This window comes from Capsicum annuum, chromosome 10, assembly GCF_002878395.1.
Source record: "Capsicum annuum cultivar UCD-10X-F1 chromosome 10, UCD10Xv1.1, whole genome shotgun sequence".
Taxonomy (NCBI): Eukaryota; Viridiplantae; Streptophyta; class Magnoliopsida; order Solanales; family Solanaceae; genus Capsicum; species Capsicum annuum.
The window spans coordinates 71,337,981-71,344,945 of NC_061120.1; the positions used below are offsets into that span (position 1 = coordinate 71,337,981).

At 35.0% G+C, this 6,965-nt stretch overlaps 1 long non-coding RNA gene across 1 annotated transcript; it reads left to right on the forward strand.

The window, feature by feature from the left end:
- The first annotated feature begins 982 nt into the window (after window positions 1-982).
- Window positions 983-3,463, forward strand: LOC107845644. The gene is made up of 2 exons (XR_007045735.1): window positions 983-1,349; window positions 2,855-3,463. It is a non-coding gene; the product is annotated as an uncharacterized LOC107845644 (long non-coding RNA).
- The last annotated feature ends 3,502 nt before the right edge of the window (window positions 3,464-6,965 follow it).

Sequence of the window (6,965 nt, forward strand, 5' to 3'; positions counted from 1 at the left end):
ATATATGATAGAAGAATGGTTCAATGTAAGAAAAATTTGACTGAATTCTTTATATCGAGAAGGAAGAGAGTTTAATACCCAATGCAACTTTTTTATTAGATAGTGAGAATGACAAACTAAGTTTGGATTAGAAATTTTCATATTTACTTCATATCAATTTATATTAGTTAATTTGACTTATCATGAATGTAAAAAAGAAATAAAGACTTTTCAAACTTATATTTAAAATAAGTCACAAATGTGGATATTGTCACGATCCAACTAATTGGAACGTGTGGACATATACTTTAATCCATCTAAATAGGAGAATTCTTACTATCTAATTGAAACCATGAAGAAGTCATTTAAGAAACAAATAATTTTTTCTTTACAACTAGTTTACAAATCTTTAATCACAAATAGATACATTATCCAAGGACCTAATCTAAACAGGTAACAAGAGAATTCCGAACAATGTACATGACCCAACTTTCATCATAAGGGGCAATGATAGAAGTTGTAGGGAATCTCTACCGCATTAAGTGTGAAACATGTCTCGCCCCATTTTTTTTGCAAAAAACGGATTCGACCTGACAACTTTTTTAGATGGTTTAAAGAGAAGAGTTGCCACCTAATTACAAATTAAGGTGCATTAGGGCATCATTCTAAACTAATTATGAACTTATTTTATTATTATTACTATTCTAAACTAATTATGAACTTATTTTATTATTATTTAGTCTAAGCCATTAGAAATTCGGGTAAGAATTCAAATTTCCTCGAAAGGAGTGTGTTAAGCACCTCTCGATAAACAATGGGAATTCATATATTACATGGGAATCTTACGTAATAAACAAAGGTCAATTATTTTATAAAATACCTAAGTGATTAAGCATCCATAATATATTTTAATTATTTTAGATAAATAAAAATCGATAAGTAGAGAAAGGTAGCAAGAAAATAACTCCGAGTACTAATTTAACGATAATTAAGAATACAAACATTTAATACGGAAACAACTAAAGAATTTTTTTAATCAAAGTCGGAAATGGAAGCCCATTTTATTAAACAAAAATAACCAAATCAGAGCTTACGTTGAGACAAGTCAGGCCCAAAAGTGGCTTGACATGGATCCAACATCAACAAATATGCAACAACAACCATTAGCATATTAGGAAACTACAGCTCCGCCTCTTTGCCTCTTTGTGTCTGTTTAGCTTCTCGATACTGTCGAAGCTCCGATTTTGGTGGCTGCTCTGTCCCGGCAACGTTTGGCTCCATATCATCCCCCTTGCCATTTAAAGTTGTGTCTCTAACCTTTAGCTCCCTTTCATCCCATCTTAGTTCAGTGGATTAAGCTTCAATGGAAGGTGATACCCCCGCCCCCACTATCAATTAGATTTAAGAGAACTAAGGTTTGAGTATTGCGTTATATTTAGTGCTATAGATTATTTCTATTTATATCTAGGGATTTCATGTTTAGATCTGATTTGCCTACTGTTTGAATACTCCGACTTTCAACATCTTAAAATCTCACTGGATGTAGGTATTGTATTCAAAGAAAATCATTTCCAATAATAGGTTTGCTCATTTCCACAGTTAATCCTTATATATATATATATATATATGTATGTATGTATGTATGTATGTATATGTATATATGTGTGTGTGTGTATATATATATATATATATTGCATAATCTATTGACACCTCTGTCCTTACTCTACTCTGGATTGCTCATGGATTCTCAAAATTTCAAGCTACCGGGATGTATGCTGATATCTATTAATACCTGTAATTCCAGGTTCTACTTCACATTTTTTCATATGTTTGCATATCTGATTGACTCATTTTCCAGTCAGTTTTATTTGTTTCAATTTTAATTTTGTTGTGACTGTTGACCATGTCCTTTACTTGCTGCTTGTTGTACCTGTTAGTGTCTTTCTTCTGTATGACTAATCCGTCTAATGTTTGGGATTCACATTTTGTTTAGTTCAATTATAGCTCTTCCTTTCTCTGGCACTTGTTCCACATTATTATATTGAAAATCACCTGCAAAATTTAAAAACTAGGTTAGCAAAAAAATCAGCTCGAGTGTTACCTTTTCTAAGGAAATGTACCACTTAACTGACATAGTTTCCATTATTGCTTTAATGGATTTAACCACTATTGCCACACTCTAAGGGACCTCCCACGGTGTATTCATAATTTGCACCATGGTCCAAGAGTCACTTTCCAGTATGATTTGAGAAAAAGAATTCAGTCTACAATACTTTAGGCACTCCCTAATAGCTATTGCTTTTGTCTCCAAACTAGTGGTTTCTTTTATTCATTTACCTTGAGCTACTACTAGATCACCATTTTGATCCCTAATGCAAAATGAAATAGAACTAGGACCAAGATTACCTTAGATGCACCATCAATATTGCCTTTTAGCCAACCACTCAAGAGGAATCCATCTAATCTTCTCAAAAGAACTAGGTATTTTGTATGACTGCAACTTATCATCACAGTGTATACAACTTTCAGTTTATAGTTTCCACTTTGTTTCCTCCACATCCTAACACTTTATTTTATATTTAATATATGCTCCCTTATTCCAACACCTACACAGTAATGATCCCACACCCTTACAACAGTCTCACCTCTAAGAAAAAGGTGACCAATTATTTCCCTTTTAGGATTGTTACAACAAATACAACTCTCCGAGAGCTCAGGGTTCCAGTTATGCATCAAAGCAGCAGTTGGTATTGATGAGTTGCAATTTCTCCACTCATTTATATCTCATTTCTTATAAATTAATATGGCTAAATTGATGATATAAGGCTAATTACTTTATGAAATGCACTAATTTCTGATATTTATAGTGTTTCAGGGAGCCTAGTGAAAAAGGAGTGAAGTTGAAGATACAAAGGAGAAAAAAGAGCTGAACAGGAAAAAGGCTGAAGGTGTGTTTCAGAAATAACCCTCAAGCATCGTGTATGTGATCTAAGGATGGAGAACGCGACCAGTCTTAATAGCGGAAGAAATCGTAATCACGATGTTATGGCTCGCATAAGCGACAGGTCAGGAAAGTCACAGATGTCGCGATTGTGATCACATGCTTCGCGTATGAGAATGTCCAATGCAGACAAAGAAGTTGCATAATCGACCTATTGAGTCGCATACGCGACTGTCACACCAGAGATAGAAGTCCCTATCATAACCAAAAGAATTACAAAACCGAACGTCAGGGGCAATGATGGAATTTCATGTGGCTTGATCCCAATGTGTAAAAGGCACAAGGCCTAACATTTCTAGCAACCGATTTTATTTTCTTGGAGCTTAGAATACATTTTTGCACTATTGAATGAAGAACATTCTTAGAGTGATTCTTAAGTGAGGAATTAGTAATTACATTTAAGAGTTATTGAAACTAAAAGCTTGGTAGTACATGTCCTTTAGTTTTCATGGAGCAATTTAATAAAATTTTGGTGTATCTCTACTTTCTTTCTTGATGAGTAGCTAATTCTAAATATTGGGGTTATGCTTGAATGGGGCGTGATTAGTGCATGGATGTTGTTTATTTATTCTCTTAATTAGCTAGTTGTTATGGATTTTGCATTTATTTCATGATTTAACTAAGATTAGGGGTTGCAATCAATAGGTGAGGTGAGGTTGCAATCTATCATCCCTGAAAGAGGGGATATAGGTGAGGAATAAATGCAATCAATAACTTGAAGTATTTTATTTAATGGCATCTCTTAGACATAAGAATGTTAATTGAGGCAATAGATTGGTAAAATTATTACACGTATGAGGTGTTTGAAAGAACCTATTTTTGAAATTTGGTGTTTGATTGAAAGATTAACATCAAGAGCTCTAATTTTAATCAACCCATGATTTCTAACTAAATTTGAGTAGATTTTCAATTTCCTTTGCATGAACTGACACCTAGAATGACATAACACCAAGGTCCTTTTCCTAGTGATTACACTCTTCGTATTTCCAATCTCAATGTAGCATTCTAAAAACAAAGAAATTGTTACTTTACAATATTAAAATTAAATCCCTCATTTTACATTTATGTTTGTTTCATACACATTACGAGTCAACCTTTAGTTGACTTTCAACACTCTTGAGCTTTGAATTCTTTGTTTTCACTTCTTGTAGATTCAACCCCAATCTAAGTTGGGTTATTGTATTGACAACGATCACTTATACCCATTCAAGAATGTAATTTGAGCGTTATCAAAAGTGGCGTCATTGTCAGGGAGTGAACCATAGTTTTCACTTTTGTAGTGTTTTTAGTCACTTTGGGTCAACCATAGTATTTTAGTTTACATTGTTTGTTGTTTTTGTTTTTTCTCAGGTGGGGATAATAGTGCACATGATACTATAAGCCAACACGGTAGTAATGTCGGGACTATTATTGGGTATCTTGAGGATGATGATCACCTCGGAGATGCGGACCGAGCTAGTGCTATTCGTATTCCATCGGTGAAAGAAAATGAAGTATTTCACATCACTAGCGTGATACTTTATTTGAGTCAAATTAAAGGGTTATTTAGAGGTCATGAACATGAGGATGCTAATCTACACTTGAAGAATTTTATTGATATGTATTCTCTATTTGGCATAGCCCACATATCTCAAGAATCAATCCGGTTGCATCTTTTTCCATTCTCTTTGATGGGGAAGTGGTTTTATGGTTGCGGGCTTTTCCCGCGGGATCTATCACTTTATGGGTTGAGCTCATAGAAGCATTCTTGGAAAAGTACTTTCCTTTTTTTCGGATGTTACAACTAAGGGATGAAATCAACAACTTTTTCTAACTTAATAGAGAACCATTATATGAGGCTTGGCAATGATTCAACAATAAGTTCATGCAATGCCTAAATCATGAGGTTCTAGATAAAATGCTTATTCAAATTTTCTATAGGGCATTAGTTCTAGATAAAATGCAACAGTGGTTCCATTATCAAATTATCTTATGTTGTTGCATCAGCTTTTCTAGATCAAATAACCAAGCAAAGTAAAGGTTGGCACACAAGAGATACCAAGGTGGTCGTAGGGGATCCCTACACATATTTTGTCAGCCAAAAGCAAAGGAAAAATGATAAGGAAAGAGATACAAACATGGCTAAAGTGATGAATCAACTTGATATTCTCACATTGGGGGCATAATATTACCAAAACCAAAATCCATTACCAAATAATCATTCCCATGCAACCAATTATCCAAAACCACCATTAAAGCAGATAAAAGCATAATTAAATCATGGGGATACCATAACCAAACATTTATAGCTAAACCCCCCAAATCATATTAGAAAACCCAAAATCATACAACATTCAAATCAAGAAAAAATTGTATAAAATCTATGCCTTTATTTGGAACTAACAATGAGGGAAGAGAACATGCCTTAAACTAAGATGATGATGGAGAGAAATTACCAAGACAAGCCCCAATTTACTCCTTAAGATGAAAATCTAGCTTTCTTTGCCTAAAACTCTAGAGAGGATTTAAGAGTGTTTTCTAAGTGTTTAAGAAAAGAATAGTATGGAAAATAACCTTCCAAGTGCAATATAAGTCATAGGACCTTAGTAGGATAAGTGAGAAAATATCCAGATTGCCCTCACTTAAACTGCATTTAATTTCCATCATAGGGTATGACTAACCTTTATGAGTCGTACCCATCCTGTACGAGTGGTACCCACCTCTCATACCCTAAACTTTCCCTTGGACCTAACACTGTCCAAGGTATGACTCACCTAAACCCCTAAGTCGTATCCAAGTGTACGACTAGTACCCATAAACTGTACCCCTGGCAGAATAGAATCCCAGAAGGTTTAAACACTGCCCATCATACTAGTCCATGGTACGACTCATACCCTGGCTTATGGCTCATGGTGACCTATTCGTACCCACACCCAACCTAAGTTAACAAGTCTAAGATTAAGTGAAGTAACCAAATAACCCGTACCCACTTATACGACTCGTACCACCCAAGTTGTACTCATGCCAATAACTAAATCCATCCCAGCAACCAACACTGGTTAGCATACGACTGGACCATACCACCTGTACGCAAGTGTATGACTTGTTCCCTAAGTCGTATCTGAACCAAAAACCAAAAATCAAGAAATTTTTCTAAGGTCCAGACTCCAGGGTGTTTTAATAATGAAGAGGTCTCTTTCAATGTGTGTAAGTCTATGAAGCAACCTATAGACTTGCAAGTTGTTTTAGTGATTGATGGTATAGATGATGAATTAACTAACACCATAGAAGCGAATCTTATGGATGACCCCTTCGTTGGTGTATTGTTGAACTTAGGGAGTAAGACAATTGAAGAATTTGATGAGGTGGTTGCTTCGTTGACGGGCCTTGGATCTTATACCAAGAACCCGACCATACTGGATCTTGCCTTAAAAATTGTGAAAGTCTACCCGCCAAATCATCTATTATTGAACCGCCTCTACTTAAACTTAAGACGTTGCCATTCTATCTCCGGTATATTTTCTTAGGTGAGAACAGTACGTTGCCAATCATTGTTGCAGGTGATATTGATACTTGTTAAGTGGATACCTTGAAATCTATTATGAAAAAGTTCATCCATGCTATCGGGTAGACTATAATAGACATCATAGGCATTGCGCTCGAAATTTTCTCTTACAAAATCAAACTGGTGATTGGTCGACTATATTCCTAGTATGGAACACAAAAGAAGACTAAATCCAATAATACAAAAGGTAGTCATGAAATAAATTATCAGATGGCTTGATGCGGGTGTTGTCTATCCAATTTCTAATAGTACTGCATGAGTCCGGTCCAATGTATTTCTAATAAGGGTGGCTTGACGGTGGTACCAAATAAGAATAATAATCTTGTGCTTGTCCGTCAGGTCACGGGTTGGAGGGTATGTATGAACTATCATAAATTGAACTCGTGGACTAAGAAAGATCATTTTTCTATGCCTTTCATGAATCAAATATTGGATCGACTA